Below are 19,017 nucleotides of genomic sequence, written 5' to 3'. Positions count from 1 at the left end.
AAAGTACACCCCTGGTAGGGCTGCCAGGTAAAATCCAGGTCACCTAATAAAATCTGAATATCAGGTAAATAGCAGATAAATATGCCTCATGCAACATTCGGACCATAGTGATACCAACGAAGCATTTGCTCTTTATCTGAAATTAAAATTTAACTGGGTGGCCCATATTTTTGTTTGCTAAACCTGGTGACTCTAGCCCCTCATTTGTGGTCAAAGGCTTTTGCTGGCCTAATGAAGCAATTACTCATTCCAAACCCAGAGGGGACTGAGAGGAACATACCCTGACGCTATAATCATTCGAGTTGTTATAATTGGCTATTGTAATGACTTGCTGTGTCACAGAAACAATAAGTTTTCCATTTTGGGTATTGACTGCTGATGATGCCCATTGTTTTCTCTCTCATTTAGTCTTTGGAATGCCTGAAGGTTTTGCTTTAAGTGCATTTTGAAAGTGGAAGAGCCAGTGTTCGGGCTGCCTATCACCTACCAGACCCAATAAGCAGAGACGGATTGAATCTTTACCGGCGCTTTATTCAGACGGCTGGCGATCTGAGAAGATGGTGGGATTGTACCCTAACAGACTGTTTTACATTTCCTTTCAGGCCAGCCTTTTTTATAAGGGGGCAAAAGTGTAGGTAAAGGGTCTGGTATTCAAGGGAAAAAAAGTGTAGGTAAGGGATTTGGAATTCAGAGAAGAGGTTAATCAGATAAAAACGGCAGTCCAGCAATTTCCCTAGCATCCTTTCATCTGTTGACTGGTGATTTTCTATCTGTGTCCTGTGCCCTATGTCCTGAGCGATTTTCTTTTTCTGTGTCCTGGGCAGCAGACTGCCTTTCCCTGGAACATAATGGCTCGGAGGCCACCTTGATGGCTCATGGTCTCTTCTGGAACACAAAGGGCAATCGCTTGTGGTCTCCTGGAGTGAGGGTGGGCCATACCTGCTGTCCCTGAAACAATAGCTTTTAAAAATATATATATTTTATTAATTACGCTATTACAGTTGTCCCATTATTTCTTCTTTTTATACCCGTCTGCCCTGCACCCCTTCCTCCAATATCCCCCTCCCCCTTAATTCATGTCCATGGGTTGTACATGTAAGTTCTTTGGCTTCTCCACTTCCTATACTATTCTCAACCTCCCACTATCTATTTTGTGACTACCAATTATCTTCTTATTCCCTGTATCTTCCCCCCAACCATTCTCCCATGCATTAACTATTAGGCTTATTAACTATTACCTTAAACTAAAATTTTTCAACTCTGGAGTCCCCCATCAATTTCACAGAAAAGCATGTCAAGATTATTTCTCCCTCTCACACTAACACAGATGGAAGGAGAGTGGCAGGCCAAGCTTTTGCTCAGGACCACTTCTGTCAGGGGCCCAGATCACCCTGCTGCGGGCGGCTGCCTCGGCCAGCTCCTGTCCTTTCCCTGAGAGAGGGCTCTGGGCTAGGGCACGAGTACTGAAGTGGTTGGACTGGGATTTAAATTCAAGTTTCAGGGGGTCTTTTGGCATTCGCTTGGTAGAGTTATTAACCTTGCGATGCTTCAGCTTCCACAGCTACCCAACTGGGATAACAGCACATCCATCACCTTCTGTTTTATTAATGGGATAACGGTAATAGCAGGCCATCTGATAGCACCCACTATGTGCCATGCCCAGCTGATTTACTAACTTACTTAATAATCAACACACCCTGTAGAGGTTGGTCCTATTATTATTTGAATGTTACAGATATAGAATTAGAGGTATAAAACAGCTAATTACTATTGCAGATTTGTAGATATTGTTTAATGTATATTATTATATTTTTCATTATCATCATCATCATCATTTTAGTCTTAGCAAAAGAGAACCAACAACACCATGATAATTTTTTTTAAAAAAATCAATTTGTCCCAGAAAACACTATTGATTTGCTACTTAATAATTTAGAACCTCAAACCATTTTGGTTAAAAAGAAATTGTATTGAGTCCAGTCTAATGTGACCACAGCTTAATTGCCACATTCTCTCAGTTGCTTGATTACCAAGTTAGGTGACTTTGGAGCAAGCACAAGGGAAAACTCTGTCTTAATGAATTTCAATATATTCAATTTTTATGAAATCATTGGCATGTTGCAGTCATTCAAAGCCTAAAATAGAGCATATTAAATAGAAAGGTGAAAAGAATATGAGAGGAATAAGATAGCTGACATTCAATTTACAGTGTCAAACAGTTTTCTACATTAATGTTTCTCCTCCATTGTTGGAACATAATGCTTATTTTCAAATTTTATGCTTTCTCTTTTATGTACAAAAAAGGGGAAAAGCTATTCATTATTTCCTAAGATTCCATTGAAAAATGAATATCATTTCCAATGATTTTGGTACTGACATTTTAAAAGTCAAATTTTAAATCTATTAAAACCTGAAATGTAACTTTGGTCATGACACATGATTTATGTTCAACTGACAATATTTAGCAAAAATCCTATAGCAAGTCACAGATAGATAAATGTCCTAGTTCTTTTGAGCTGCTATAACAAAAATACTGTAGTCTGAGTGGCTTAGACAACAAACATTTACTTCTCACAGTTCTAGGGGCTGGGAAGTCCAACATCAAGGCACTCGCAGGTTCATTATACATTGAGAGCCCTCTTCTTGGTTCACTGTGGGCTGCCTCCCTGCTATGTCCTCACATGGTAGAAAGGTTCAAGGGCCTTTCTGGATTCTCTTTTCTAAGAGCATTAACCCATTCATGGGGGTTAATCCATTCTCATGACCTAATCACCTCCCAATGTTCTACCTCCTAATACCCTTACATTACATTAGGGGTTATATTTGAACATATGAATTTTGGAGGAACACCAACATTCAATCTATAGTGGTAAATAAATCAATGAGAATCATAGAATTGTTTAATCCCAGGTTAAGAATGAATGTTAGAAGTCATCTATTTGACACATTTTTTGGAATCATGGTAATATTTTCACCTACTGTACACATTTATGTGGTTAATAATGGCAAATTTGTTAGTTTAACATAGGGTTTGTAAGTGGAAAAGAAAATAATAATTATACTCCTGAAGCATCTACTATGCAAAGACATTATGAGAAATAACTTACTCCATCCTCATAAAGGCCCTATGAACCAGTTATTAATATCCTTGTTTTATATGTTAAGAATCTGACTTGAGAGTTTAAGTTACTTGCCAAATTCACTGTTGGTAAGTGTCAGAGGTAAGATTTGGTGTTCCTTAGGTCTGGGTCAATGGCCAGGACCTTATCTACCTCTTCAGGAAAACAAGAACGGGTCGATTGCTGCCCGGGGTGGGGGACCCAGGAGACATCCTTTCTGCACAGATTCTGGGCTGTGTACACCCATGTGTGATCATCCCTCCACCACTCAGTGGGACGGAGCAGAGAGGAGGGCTCCTTCTCAAATTCCACTGTGACTCAACAAATCCTCTGGGCGCTTGGGAACCCTGCGCTCCCAATAAAGAACTGCTGGTAACTCCTGAGGCAGCACTTCTCAAACGTGGTCTATAGGCAGCAATTGAAAGGAATTTTGAGAGTAGAGGGTGGTAGAATTTAAACTCTTAGACGATGCTAAAGCAAAACTAAAAGCTAAAGTTTGAGAACTCTCCCATGGAAAGAACTAGGAGTGATAGCATGAGAGACACCTGAATTGTGTCAGAGAAGCAATGTCAAGTGCCGTTCCATTCAACATTTGTTGAGTACTTGCCACGTGTGATATATTGAGCTGAGCATTGGAGGATACAAATGTGAAGGAAGAATTAGGCAATTTTTTTGCCCTCAGTAAATAATATATTTTAATATAATGTGTCTTATGTTCAATACCTTTTTTCTGACTGGTAGAATGATGTCGATTACTGTCTGGCCAATCTATAGCCATTTGTCAGACTTGACTTGGTGTGTGGTATAATTCACCATCAATGAGCCACTCAAAATTTCTCAATCTGTTTGTGAAACCTTGAGACCATTGCTGTATAACATTAAATGTTTATGATTTTGTATTTTCAAACTGGCAATGGAAAAATATAGCTGAAAATGTATTGGTAACTACAGAATTGCATCAAACATAAAGAATCATTTCCTGCTAATACTGTATTTGGTTAAACTCAAACTTCCTTAGTTGCATTTAAATTATGGCCTAAGATCTATCATTGAATACTTATAAAAATATAATTAAATCCTTTCATCCATTGTATTTGAATGTTTTCTTAGGTATTAGATTTCAAATAAGGACAGCAGAAATATAACATACTAGTCATATTCAAAATGGGTTTGAATTTTCTAACCAGAACCTACCCTGGTAAATTAGGTAGAACTTAGCAAGCCTCTAATGGGGATATTCACTCTTTCCTTGGCACAAATTATTCTCAAACTGTTTTTAAACTTGATGCTTCCTATTGAAGCTTGGTATCTTAAAAATGATAAAAATAGATAGGCAGTTTCATAAATAGTTTCTATTCAGCTTTGCCATTGCAAATCCCATCTTCTTTTATATTCAGGAGTCATGCCACAGTGATATGAATAAACATATTAAATTAGCAGATATGAATACATTTTTTGATTTCATGAAAAGCTCTGCATAATGACTCCATGCACAGTTCTCCCTCTGTAACAGCTTGAAAATCAGGGATTTGTTCCCCTTTCTATAGTACTATGGGGGAAAAAAGAACACATATATTTAATAAACTTGTTTTTTAATTAGGGTGGAGGTACAGAATAGATGGGCAAAATGTTGAGAAACACTTGGAAGAACTCCTTATACATATCAGCCAAGTTTGCTGTTTTCTCACCCCAGAAGTAAAAAAGAGGAGCCCCTTTGGGTAAAGTCATTACAAGATGAGTAACAAGCAGTTTTTAATTATACAGCATGTGTACATCTGTGAATAATTAACCTGGCAGTTGCTACCTGGGTGACAGTGATTGACAGAAAGTTATCAATGGTTCCAGGCAAAAGACACATCTTTAATAAGAGTAAAGGCTACCGAAACTTTACCTGCATGAAGACAGCGACAAAGAGCAAGGAGTGAGCCAGCACTCAGAAGCAAGGGGCAAGAGCCCCCGGGCTCCAAGTCTTTGGGGTGCCCAGGGCCAGGGACAACTCCTAATTAGTATGAGGATCCCTCCAGAGTCTTCTTAGATGTGTACCTTTTGCTGTTTCCTAGGGGGTTTACAACCTTTTAGGTTTGCTAACACTTTAAATTTTATTTTCAGTTACAGTTTACATTTAATATTATTTTATATGAGTTTCAGATGTACAGCATCTGTGGTTAGGTACAGGATCAGTGGTTAGACAACCATATACTTTACAAAGTTTTTACTTGTTGGCCCCGATATGTCCAGTACTCACCTAGCACCATATATAATTATTACAATATTATACTAACTGATTTTTAGGCCTGCTTTCCCAGTAGAAGAAAGTTACTGACACCAACCTCAGAATGTCCCTGAGCTTTGACAGTGAGCGGCTCTGGGTGAATGAAACAGTGATTTCCTTTGCAAGACGTAACCCTGGTGGGCCAGCCTCAGGCCTTTTTGCCCTGGCTATTGGATCTTAAGAAAAACAGTTTAGGTATTATAGTCTATTGTGAAAACCAGCTTAAGCTTTTTAGCCTGTTAAAAATAAAAAAGTAGTAAGATTGGCAAAATCATGTCACATTTTCACATGAAAAACATCCTCCAGGGTAGGAGGCAGCTGCAGATTCAACTGGAGAGTTCTGGGTAGCATTAAGTTTTATGTAGGGGTTGTAGACCAAGCCAGGAAGCCTGCAAACATGTATTGTTTGGTTGGAATGGGTTTTGCCTTAAGTTGGATTTTAGTGTCTTTGGTTGGAACTTGGCTACCGCTTGCTACAATTCTGAACCTCTCGCTCTATTGCTTTTTTCTTGGCTCACTTCACATCTGCTCTAGGCACTTGTCCGTGTTCCAGGTTTTGTACTGAGTCTTGGTTATATTTTCTGTCCAGAGATTGGGATATATGCCTGAGCAGGGAAAAGTAGAAAGTTTATTATGAAACTACGTCAGAGTTTTAAGGAAACAATAATCCACCATAGGCTAAGAGATGGTGAGCCATCAAAGAGGTGTGGAGGACACAGATGGTGGAGGTCAGAAGCCAGCCCTGAGAGGCAAGAGGACAAGGTCATAAATCCAGACCCACAGGCCTGGATGACTGAGCCCAAAACCCTGGCCAAGTCCATGGGCAACAGATGTAGAAACTAGAAGAGAAGCAGGATCTTCAATTATATTCCCTTTTCACATTTAGAACATGTCTTAATGTTACCAGTGGACAGTGGGTCAGAGCCCGAGGAGTCTTCCTCGTCGGCCAAGATGGTAGCAAGAGGAGGTTCTTACACTGAGTGGGGAAAAAGTCACTTTCCCCACGCTCTCCAGTATCAGTTTGGGGGTGGGACCAGAGGACGGCAGGCACATGCACCACAGAAGTCAAAATGGCACAGGGGGAGGCTCTGGACCAGAGAGGGCTGTCCGTCAAGCTTAAGGAAAGAAGGGATTAGTTGGGAGGTGGGCCCACGTGAAGTGCATGAAAGTTTGCGAAGTTGATTGGCTGTGTTGGAAAAGTACCTGGTCTGCCCCACATCCAAAACTTATAGTACCAGGAAAACAAAGAAACTCTCTCTCTCTGTTGCTTGTGGTTCACTGCTTGGAACCTGCACTTGGACAGTACACTCGCCTGCCCTCTCTGTGAGCCGCTTGGCCTTCATGAGGGAGCCTCTCTCCCTTGCCCACCGGGTGATGCATTCGCCAGTGCATTCACACGCTCTCTCATCCAAGAGCACATGGCATTGCAGCCCTAGCAGCCGCCTGGCCCATGGACTCCAGGAGGGAGCCTGAAATGGGCAGCAGTTGGGAACAAGCTGAGATACCTGGATGACCACTTAGCAGCTGCCTGCGGGCTCCAAAGGATGGTACTTTGAAATGGAGCCGGAACTCTGGGCACTGGCTTTTGTTTTGGCCTTGCTGAGGATGGTTAGCTTTGTCTTCGTTTTGTGGAGGAGAGGAGCTTTGATACAGGGAGTCTGCCATTCTCCCAAATTATGCAGCATCTGAACAAACCTCTTTCATTTTTCATCAGCAACTGCCTCACAAGTTTGATTTTTGTCATAGCAAGCAGATGAAACCCCCTTTTTTGTTTGGTAACACTAAGACAGGTTCAGACTAGTAACTGGCTAGGACTAGTTAACCAAGCAAATCTAGGTAAATACTACTCATTAGTGCTATTTTTCTGGGGGTTTCCCCCCTATTTTTCTATTCAGATAACAGTATTTGAGGATAGCTTTAGAAAGAACACAGTAAAAGCCCCAAGACTGTTTTCTACAGCCTGCCATCTTTTTTGCTTATCTGTCCTTTGTTTATGATTTCTGACCTTATGATCCTCATTCTATTTAGCATGTTTTGATTTTTACTTTTTTAACTCACATTCTAATTTCTCCTCCAGATTCCTTTCCGGAGTCTCCAGAGAGGGTTATTGATGTGCCCAGCAGGTGGCCCCACTGGCCTAGAATGGCTAATGCCTGCGGGGTACCTTCCTTCCTCATAAAACACTGACTGCCTCATTCTCTGCATCACTTCATTTTATTCCCTCGCAGTCTCAAGAAGTGCATATTATTGTACCCATTTTACAGATGACAAGAACGAATCTTTGAGAACTGTAACTTTATGAGTACATTTTATGATGTATTATAAAAAGCCCAAGGTGGCACACTTTCTAGTTTGGACTCTAACCGTCTGGTCCCAGGGTTGTCATCTTTCTTCTGTACTACCTCCGGCCCATATGCAGTCTCTTCAAGACCAAACTAATCGTCCTGAACTCCTAGAGTATTGAATGGGTCTGCTATAGCACTTATCATTTTGCCATATGTCTGATTTATTGTGGGCTGAATCCTCCATTAGACTATGAAAAACTTCAAGAGAGTGGCAATGACAGAATTTTCATATCCTCCACACCAGATAAAGTCCTGGTTCCTAAGTAGGGGCTTGATGATTAAATAGATGAATGGGAAATGTGTTAGTAATCTATGTATTTTATTAATTCAATCAACAGAGGGAGCCTGGCCTTGGAACTCAGGCCTTATTTTGCTTATTTCAGGCACATGTCACCTGAGGTTGTTACTTTTCTTCTCCTGGGCTTAAAGGGCGAACAAACCCAGACAGACGTAATAAGCAATGTGGCAATTAGCATTTGGACTGTCTGATTACATCTTATGAAGTATGCAATACAAGTTAACAACTAGGATAAGGTTAAAGCACATGTAAATAATAAATACTGATTATCGTTTTTCCTACTCTACTTACTCTAAATCAGTGTTTAAATTTCCTCAATCAAGCACTAATTTAAAAAAAAACTATTTCTACATTAAAATATTTTAGTTGAACCATCATTAGCAATTTTTTTCTCTTGTCTTTTTAAAATATAGAGTGCATAACTATTATTCTTTTAATTTCTGGCTTTGGAAATGACTATCCAACCTCTGCATGTAGGATGCATGGTAGAAGAGAAATAGCTCTGGACTCGGTGGGTGAAGGATAGGGGAGTTAGGAAGGGTGGTCAGAGGCTTGAGGGCTGAGCCCCATCTCTGCTGTCACTTAGTCATTCAATAGACATCTCTTGAGTCTTTACACATCCTGGGCATCATATTAGTTAGTGGTTACCCATGATTAAATGGAGTGGGGTCATGACTGGGGTTATCAAGTAGCTCACAGTTTACTAGAGGAAACCAACAAGGAAACAAATGGAAACAATAAAGAATATATATAAATGCATATATACAGAGTAAGGGATAAGGAGAGGTAGACAAAAGAGAGATAGGTAGAACCAAGAAGAAAGAGCGATTCGCTATCTGACCAGAGTTAACTCTTGAGCCGGAAAGGTACTTTACCTCTTTCTCCAGTCTGCCCTCCCTCTAAATCAGTTTCCCAAACTTTGGTAATTCCTGGTACCACCTACATGTATATGATAAATCTAAATAGTTATTTTTAATGTTTGTTTCCTTCCAATGGGCAGTAAGTCAATTAACTTTTTTCTTTTTAATGTAGCATTCTCTTAAACAGTAGCATCTGCGAAGTCACTGGCTGAAAAAGCTAGTTCTAATACATTTATAGTGAATTTGTGAAATTCCCCACCCAAACTAGGAGCACTACAGGCTAACTGTTAGTATCCTGCTTACCTCAGAAAACGGAATCATTATGCATGTAAAACAAACACATTCCTATTAAAATCAACTTTGAAATAGTGTGTTGCTACCTAAAAGCATCCTATGTACTGTGACTTGCAATCGTTCACGATTTGGAAATTCTGGCCAAGTGGTCCTTTCTGAAGTCCGTTATGTCACTAGTATTTTGATTTCCATAAAAATTTTCGATGAGAGAGTAAAACAAGTATCTTCCTGTTAGCTGTCAGGTAATTCAAACTCACAGAGGCCTGAAGGAAAAGACAACCTTTTGGGCCCTCATCTGGCTTCGCTATTGTCAAAAAGGTTTAAAAGAAGGATGGGAAGTCAAGGCGAAAGCTCCTCTCCCTGCCTTGGAGGGGTTCGGGGTGCCCCGGGGGGAGGAAACGGAGGAGGTCAGTCTGGGAACTTCCTTTATTCAGACAATGCAGGAGGAGTCAGACAGGCCCTAAATCACCTTCCCAACTTCGCAAAAGCTGCTTGTTTCACTGAAAACTGGTTCCTGTCTTAAATATTAATAATGAATTAAGGAGGAATAGGAGACATTAAAGTAAAAAGCAGGAAAATGATTATGAGCTTTGAAGTAGCATCATTATTCTATAATGTGTTTATTTGTGATGCAAGAATGACTTACTATTTAAAATTCCAAAGGGAAATGATGGTGACATATGATTTAGAAATAAAGTTATAGCCCATTAGGGAAATTAAAGGAAAGCGTATTTCTACCAATGAAAAATACAGCAATTATAATTTATAATATCATGTGGGTGTTTTTTCTCATTGACATAGGGATTAAACTCACCGTGGTTGCCATCATAAAATTTTTCTGAAACTGAGGCCCATTTCATTGTATTTTCATAGTAGAGGGAATACAGGGAGGTGTGTGCTTTATAAAAGCATGTTCACTATTATAATTGAAGTTTATGTTTAAAAATCTCTATTTCAATTTTATAATGTAAAGCCATATTAAAAAGAGGAATAGTACACATCCTTTTCTGTTAATCAAAAAAGGGGATGTGATAAAAAGCTTATAAACTATCAAGGCAGCTACATTTGCCTTTTTAGTAACTATTCATTCAGATGTAACTAAGACCCAGTAAGGGACCTCCCATTTCACCCTCAGCCAAGGAATGTTTCTAAGTACCTGCGTCATTTTCAAACTTCCACTGAGTCATTTAAAAAAAAAATTGGGTGCTCTTATCAGATGAATTTTGCCCCCCCCCAATATGTTGAAGTCCTGAGTGCTAGTACCTCAGAATATGATCTTATTTGAAAATAAGGTCATTAATTAATTAGATTAACCGATTAATTTGATGTAACTGAATTATCAAGTATTAAGTGGATATAAGATGATACTGAAGTGGGGTGGACCCTTAATCCAATACAATTTGTGTTCTTGTAAGAAGCGAAGAGACACAGACACACGGAAACTCTCACCTACAACGGAGACAGACTGAGGGGCTGCGGGCCACCCTTGGAACAAGGATTGTCAGCAAACCACCAGAAGCTGGGAGAGGCAAGGAGGCATGCTCCCCTCGAGGTTTCAGAGAGAGCATGGCTCCACCAACACCTTGATATTCAATATCCAGCCTTCAGGTCTGTGTGGCAATAAATGCCTGCCCTTTAAAGCTGCCCCATTTGTGATCATTTGTTACGCAGCCCTAGGCAACTAGCGCAGGCATTGGAAGTGTGCCTGGGAGTGCGGTAGAGGTGCAAAATGTAAACAGTGCAGAGGGAGGGCAGGAGAGTCAGTCGATTGGCTGGTATCTTAGACGGCTCTGAAGGCGTTGGGCTGAAGAGGAGAGGCGGCTGGAAGGGGCGGTGAAGGTTACAGCTGGGAAGCATGTGGCCAGAAAAAGGTCCCATCTGAGCAAAATCTGCAGACGGTGATGGAATTAGCTTCCTAAAAGCTCTTGCGGTGGGGGAGGGGAAACATGCCAGCGAGCTGGAAGCTCTAAGTGAAGGCCTTAAGCCTGGAACATGAACACGCCCCATCTGCTGGAGGAACAGCCAGAGGCCACCATGGCCCCAGGGAGCCAGAGGAAGTGTAAAAGGAGCCGTGTCAGGGTGGAATCAGGGAAACAAAGGAGACCCTACAGGACCTTGGGTGGGGTTGTTAGTGAAATCAGGGAGCCCTTGGAGGGTAAAGCAGGGCCTTCACATGGCCTGACTGATGTTTTCTAAGAATCTCACATGTTTTTGCGTTTACATCCAGCCATAAAGTGCAAGGACAGGAGCAGAAAACCAGTTCATAGACTCTTTCAACAATTCAGGCAAGGGACGGCGCTTATGCCACGGAGGTCGCCGTGGAGGGGGTTAAGAGTGTTTGGGTTATAGAAAGAGCCAACAAGATTCATTGGCATTTTGAATACAGGTTGTGAAAGGAAAACGGAAGGTAAAAGATACTCCTAGAGTCATGACTTCTAGAAGAATGGAATTGTCATCTAAAATGTGCAGGCAGATTGAGGAGTTGGTGGCAGAAGCATCTTTCATCTTGGAGGTGGACTTTATCCACTTCTTTCCCCAATTTTTATTCCTTGTGGTTTGTTTCTTTGTTTTTGATTATGACATAGTCTGTTTAATTGTTTAGTGTCTAGGGTTTAAATAATGTCTTTTATTTATTAAGGCTTTTTATTATTTTTATTGTATTTTTTTTCCCATTACCATTTATCCCCCTTATACGCCAGGCCGTCTGCTATCACTGGGATTTTAGGTTCACAGAAAAACCGAGGGAAAGGTACAAAGATTTCCTATATACCTTTTGCCCACACATATGCACAACCCCTTTATTATCAACATAACCAATAATGGTACCTTTTTACCACTGATGAATCTACATTGACACATCATAATCATCAAAGTCCACAGTTTATCTCGTGGTTCATCCTGGTGTCATACATTCTGTAAGTCTGGGCAGATGTTTACTGATATGGATCCACCATTGTTCTATCATGCAGTGTTTTCACTGCCCTAAAAACCCTCTGTGCTCCACCTGCTCATACCCCCTCACCAATCCCTAGCAACCACTGATATTTTCACTGTCTCTATAATTTTGCCTTTTCCAGGATGTTACATTGTTTTAAAAATGAGTGGTGAGAAGGTACATCCTTACCTTGTACCTGATCATAAAGGGAAAGTTTTGAGTTTTTCACTTCCTGTATGATGTTATAGGTTTTTTTGCAGAGAACATTTATCAAGTTGAAGTTCACCTCTATGGCTTTACTGAGAGTTTATATCATAAATAGGTATTAGATTTCATCAAATGTTTATCTGCATCTATTGATATGATCATGTAGTTTCTCCTTTTTTTCTTTTTTGTCTATCGATGTGATAAATTACATTGATTTTCTAATACTGAACCAGCCTCGTCTACTTCAGATAAATTCCACTTGTTCTTGGTGTCAATTCTTTTTATACATTGTTGGATTTCATTTGCTAATGTTCTGTTGAGGATTTTTGCATGTATGTTCATGAGAGATTTTCTTTTCTTATAATACCATTACGTAGTGTTGGTATTAGTAATGTTGGCCTCATAGAATAGGTTAGGAAGGATTCCCTCTGCTTCTAAGATATCTATTTTTAATGTTATTATTTTTGCTTCCTTTTGCTCTGATCAGTAGTATTTTTCTCTTTTCCTTTTATTTTGTTTTCCTTCTCTATAACTTAAATTTCTGAAATATTTTCCTTGCTCCCTTCCTTCTTTTATGTTTTTCTACCTATATTACTCTTAACCTCCTAGTTTTAAACTAGCTAGTATTTAACCAGAGACGTCCATCCCATGAAGGGGGCTGTGCTCAAAAAGAGGCAGCCTAATCCTCTGTTTCCAGGCACCGTGCAGGTCTGCTTTACCTTGGAGCAGATGAACTCTCATGAGAAATGTGGGGTGGCCTCAGAGTGTGCCTTGTGTGTGGTAAGACCAATGACTATGTTCCTTTAAGACAAACTGGCACCATGGAGTTTGCTTTTCAATAATTGACTTATTTCCTAGAAAATTCTCATAGGTATCCTGATAGTGATTCCTGACTTGTTAGCTTTGGTGATCAATTTTAATAGTCCATTATCTGTAAGGCATTTAGATTTCACGTGCTCCAGTTTTGCTTTGCTTTTCCTTTATCCGTCTAGCTGGGAGGAGGAAATAGTCACTGATAAAGTTAAGAGTACATTTGCCGTCTGTCAGTTACAGAAATCTGTTGAGCTTGTTTGACCAGAGTATGTTTTTCTGACACTGTTTTATACCCTGGCAGGTTGTATATCTTGTGCCTTAATATTTGCATCCCTTATGTCAAGGAGACTGTTGTCTGCATGAATACAAAGTCACACTCTAATAATCTTTTTAGTTTGTATTTATTCCATTCAGCTTAAGGCGGAATTAATTTTCTCCGAACAGCAGGAGGAATGAAAGTGTTGATGGAATCCTACTTTGATCCATTGCGAAATGAATGAATTGTTCCCCATAGAAGATTCTTCCAGAGACAAATGTAAATTTGTCTATGAACTATTCCTCACCACCACATACATTTATGAATATACCAAGATCATATTTAACAGCAGTACTTGGGCAACATTGAGAGATTTCAAAAGAGTATTTCAGAGGTAGAGAGGACCAGTCTATAAGTTATCTCTTACCACATAATAAATGACCTCAAAATTTAGTAACTCAAAAAAAGAAAAACACAACAACAAGTCATTTATTATCTCGTAGCATTTGTGGGTTGGGACTCCAGCAGCTGAGCTGTATTGTCAGGTTGGGGGTCTCCAGGTTTGTCAGGGTCAGAGGCAGCCTCTCGAGATGGCCACTGATACAGCCAGGGAGGCAGTACTGGCTGCAGGCACGAGGCCTTAGCTTTTCTCCACATGGAGCTCTTTATAGCACTGCTTGAATATCCTCATGCATGTTGGGTGGCCTCGCCCACAAAGAGCAATCCAAGAGAAAAAGCAAGGTGGAAGCTGCACTGTCTGGTATTACCTAGTCTTGTAGGCCACACATCCCCATCTACATCATCGGAACAGTTAGCATTCATCTGTTCCGTTCAGTGCAGCAGGGGCCTGCCCTAAGGCACGGGTATAGGGAGCCTAACTCACTGGGAAGCGGGACTGCTGCTCTATCATAACAGATACAGGGTATACTGGATTGAGGGAGAGCCATTGCTTAGGCCTTTTACAGCCTGGCAGACTTGTGCCTTAGCTGGCAGAACCTCACAATTAGATTGAGAAAAATGGCTTAGGGATACCAAAATGGATCTTTTTTCCATTAAATGTATTCAAACAATTTCCTTATTTGTTCTTTGCTCTCCCTCAACTAAACTAGAACAATATTACCTTTACTAGGAGAAAGACTTTTCTGATAATACTAAGTAAGATATACCACCTCTGTTTTTCGTTAACACTCTCTATATAGTGCATCTTATGATTTGCACTTATCATTTATTATGATTTATATTGTGAATACTCTTCCCTCTCTCAAGCCGCTCTGCTTAAAACTATTAGCTTTCATATCGAAGGACAGTGTTATTGAAGACTTTGCTGAGTTAATATGCCTTGATGTTGCATATCTCTTTGTTGCCTCATCTTTATGATGAATAATTGATTTGTCAAACATAATACTAAACTTTTCATTAAATAGCCATTGTGTCCTAGATGCCAATCTAAAATATGCCAATATAGGCTAACAGTTTCCATCAAATGCATCCTGCCTCTTAATTTAATGTCCACTGCAGACAACCCAAGAAATCAGCCTCCAGATTTTAAGTTCTGTTTCAGTAACTTGGGGGTTCAACCCAAGTCATTGTGTGATTATCAACATGCTGGTCTTATGTTCAAAATGTGTCACTTTCTTTTCACTTTTAAGATATACTGTGTAGTGCCAAGCAGTTCCATTTGTTCACTGCACATAGTATTTAACTGAGCTCAATTCTGACAACCAATTTCAGCCTAAAACAAAATAAAGCAGAAAATCATGCTGTTTAAAAATATATAATCTTTTTTTCTCTCATAAAATAAATAGAATGAAAGTGGCATGTTCATTTCTAACTCTAAGTTGACGGGCTTGAAGAGTTGTTACTAGAAAGGCAATAATGTCACGAGTCTAATGCATTCTTGGCTCTTCTAAAGGGTATCTAATGACCAAGGAAAGGTTGAAGCATCGAGAAAAGGCAAAACATGACATTTCTCTAAGTTTATTTTTCTAAGAAAACAAACAGCAGTCCTCATCTTTATCTTAAATGTAATGTTTGGAGGCCTTCCATTCTCCCACTGTTGATACCCCCCTCTTCCTAACTGCACCGCTGGGCATAAATTGGCACGACAAAAGCCAAGCGATACTGAAGAATATTATTTCCCATGAAAAATATACGGTGCACCTACATAGCTGTTCTTTGGGTTACAGAATAAATAGAGAACCCCTTTATATAAAAGAAAAAAATTAAGCTAGGTGAAGATATAGAAAGTTGATATAAGAGGTTATATATTTGTCTTCATCAATAATGTGAATATGTTATAATGGGACCCTGTCAATTGTTTGATTGTTCATTGATATAAATGACTTTATATTCCTGTTGACATTTTTATATAGTCTATAGGGATAAAACCTCTAATGTGTTATTTTTCCCTCTATGGCATAGATTGAATTGTATCTCTTTCCAAAATTCACATGTTGAAGTCCTAACCCTCAATACTATAGAATGTGGCTATCCTTGGAAATAGGACCTTTACAGAGGTCATTAAGTTAAAATTAGATTGTTAGGGTGGGCCCTCATTCATTATCACTTATATCCTTATAAGAAGAGGAAATTTGGGCACATACATGCATAGAGGGAAGACCACGTGAAGACACCGGGAGTCAATGGCCTTTTACAAGCCAAGGCATGATAGGCCTGTAACCAATTGTTCCCTCATGACCCTCAGAAACTAACCCTGCTGTCACCTTTGTCTTGAATTTCTAGCCTCCAGAACTGTGAGAAAATAAATCTCTGTTGGTTAAGTCACGCCATTTGTGGTACTTTGTTATGACAGCCCTAGCCAACTGTTATACTGTGCTCTCTCAGACAAGACCTCTAGTGGATTTAATACATTCTTCAAATTCACTCCCCTCCTTATGCAAATATCCTTTACCAATCTTTGTCTCACATACTTTTATCATCTGCAGTGTTGAGACAAGAAACCCCTTTCCCCCAAATTTGAAAATTGCCCTAAGAGCCTGACCTGTCATAACTTGCAACTAAAAAGTAGGTTGTGGGCACAATAATTTGTAATCTAAAGGTGCTTCATGGCATAGCAGCGGAAGGGTAGGTAACTTCCCTGCCCTTCTTCCCAAGGGTAGGAAGAAGGGTAGGTAATTATCTTTGTTTATACACAAAACAAGGTTGTTGCTTTTTTTGGTGGGGAAGTGGGTATCTTGGTTTTCATGGGAAAATTAATTTGTATGGGTTTTTCAAGCCAATAAAATCAGCATTTTAGAAGGAATATTAAAAATAGAATGTTTTGAGACCAAATGTATTGATTACACCCTGCAAACTTTGGGCCCTGGACCACGGCAGAGGGCACAGGACTAAATGGTGTAGAAATCATCAATCAGGACTCAATCCTAAAATGTGCTTCCCTCATTTACTGTACTGTACTCACACAGTCTGGGGAAGAGCCTTCAGGCTGCAAGGAAACCTTCCCTCTGAGCCATACTGCTTGCGTCTCCCGATGGGCCACTTTAAACAGCCCAGACCAAAGCGCCAAAAGAGGACCTCAGGAATCTGCTATTTCTGACAACTGCATCTACAGCAAACCAGATGGCGTTGTTCCCAGGGGGTGGGCAGTGGTGGGGAGGCAGGCTGTTGTCCCTGTTTATGATAGGCCTGGTCTCTTGGTCTCTTAGCCTCTGAGCCCTGGGCAGACATTTCTTCCTCATTTCAGTCAGGTCTACATTTCCTTTCCAATTATCGGCCCCCACAAAAGCCCACCACAGAAGGCTTACTATTCTGCCCCCAGAAACAGCCTTGTGTCCTTTAAATTTTAGAGAGTGCTAAAGGCACAACACTTAGACTAAGCTAACTGGATTACAAAGTTTATTTTTGCTGGAAACGTTCTGAGTGGAAATCTAAAGTGGAGTAATTTGACCACTGTGAGGCTTTTGGAATAATTGATCAAAGTGAAAGCTGTTTCCATTCAGCTCCTTTACTTTTCTGAGTTTGTCTTTCAATCCCTTTGCCCCACGGTGACTTTCAAAGGAATTGCTTGGATTTGTCTAAATTTAGTGTGTTAAAAGGGGTCACAGGATCCATTTAATTTCTTGAGACAAAATAGCATGCAATTTCTCTGTTTTAGAAGTAGCCAGTGTGATAGCTGGGTTTAGTTTAAATATAGTCAGCATGCGAAAACCTATATTGAAATAAAAAGGTTAATGAGGGTCATTAATCTTTAAAAAAAAAAGTCCAATAGCAAGATAGAGCTATGATTTAATTTTATTTGTTAAAGTTTCATTTTAAAAAAATTTTTTAAATGTTTATTGATATGAGAGAAGGCGCGGGGGAGGAAACATAGATTGGTTGCCTCCTGTACACGCCCCAGCTGGGGATCAAACCCACAACCAACCACCTTTGGTGTATGGATGACACTTCAACCAACTGAGTTACACCAGCCAGGGCCTAATACACCTGGTATTTGAAGAGAAATATTTTTGTGTTAAACAAGATAGAAGGAGTATCACCTTATATTGCTACATTGCAATGTTTAAGCATTCTACTCTGAAATCAAACAACTGAGTAAAAATTCTGATTATCAAAATAATGAGATGTGTAAACTTGAGCAGGTTACTTAAATTCCTTTTCCTATAGTTTCTTCTTCTATAAATGGAGAGAGTAAGAGGAACTATTTCATAGGATACTAGCATAGAGTAGGGGCAATAAGTAACGGCTATCGTCAATGTAGTTATAACTTACTAAAAATTAGGAGAGTCCTTATTTACTTGGCATTCTTATGCTTCTAGACAAGTTATTTGGCAAAGAAAGACTCCACTTCTCTATTACAGCAATAAAAACTAAAATTTCATTAGACCCAATTATGTGCAATTATAAAAATAATATATTTTATTTCATTTTTGGTAACCGACTTAACCACACTTTCCTGTGCACTAATTAATTATTGTAAAACAAACAAAAAAAAAAACATTTACAGTCAATGAACAAAAATGCTCTTAGATCTCTTATTACTGCACATAAGTCTTCCAAAATTTCCACCTAAAATCACAATCTATGTCAATTGCTTTATTTCACATTTTAAATTATAATACAAGACTATCACTCCAATAGACCAAATTCATTTCAGCTTTTCAGGGACATAAATTGCCTATATGTGCAAATTCTTACACATGAGAAATAATTTCTCTAATGTTAAATATCATAATTCTGATTTTGTTAAATCTTTTTACTCTTGATTATATTTCTTCTCTGGGGTTGAAATGACCATTACCACTCCTGTTATTTTGTTATTTTCAGTCGTTGCTACTTCTGATTTTTTTAGGACTGGACAATGAGTGGCCTCTCAGACAGTTCCTAATTAACTTAGGTTGGACCCAGTGATTTTAGCTCAGCTGGTAGGGGGCGGTAGACGTCATGGATTCACATCATAAAAAGGGCTGACCTTTTAGTTCACATACTGTAATCCCCTTCTGCCCTCAGCTCCCAGCCAGGTAAAGTCCTTTGTTGGATTTTTAATTTTCCTCTTTCTATGTGTTTGATTTCTTGCATTTTTCTTTCTTCCTTCCTTCATATCACACATTCTTAAAGATATTCAAAATGTCTGAATAAATTTAATTTACCTCTTATGGCTT

This window comes from Pteronotus mesoamericanus, unplaced genomic scaffold (assembly GCF_021234165.1).
Source record: "Pteronotus mesoamericanus isolate MK-2021 breed Mesoamerican mustached bat unplaced genomic scaffold, CSHL_Meso_final contig_68, whole genome shotgun sequence".
Lineage (NCBI taxonomy): Eukaryota > Metazoa > Chordata > Mammalia > Chiroptera > Mormoopidae > Pteronotus > Pteronotus mesoamericanus.
The sequence above is the reverse complement of the archived record's forward strand: the minus strand, read 5'-3'. Positions refer to the sequence as shown.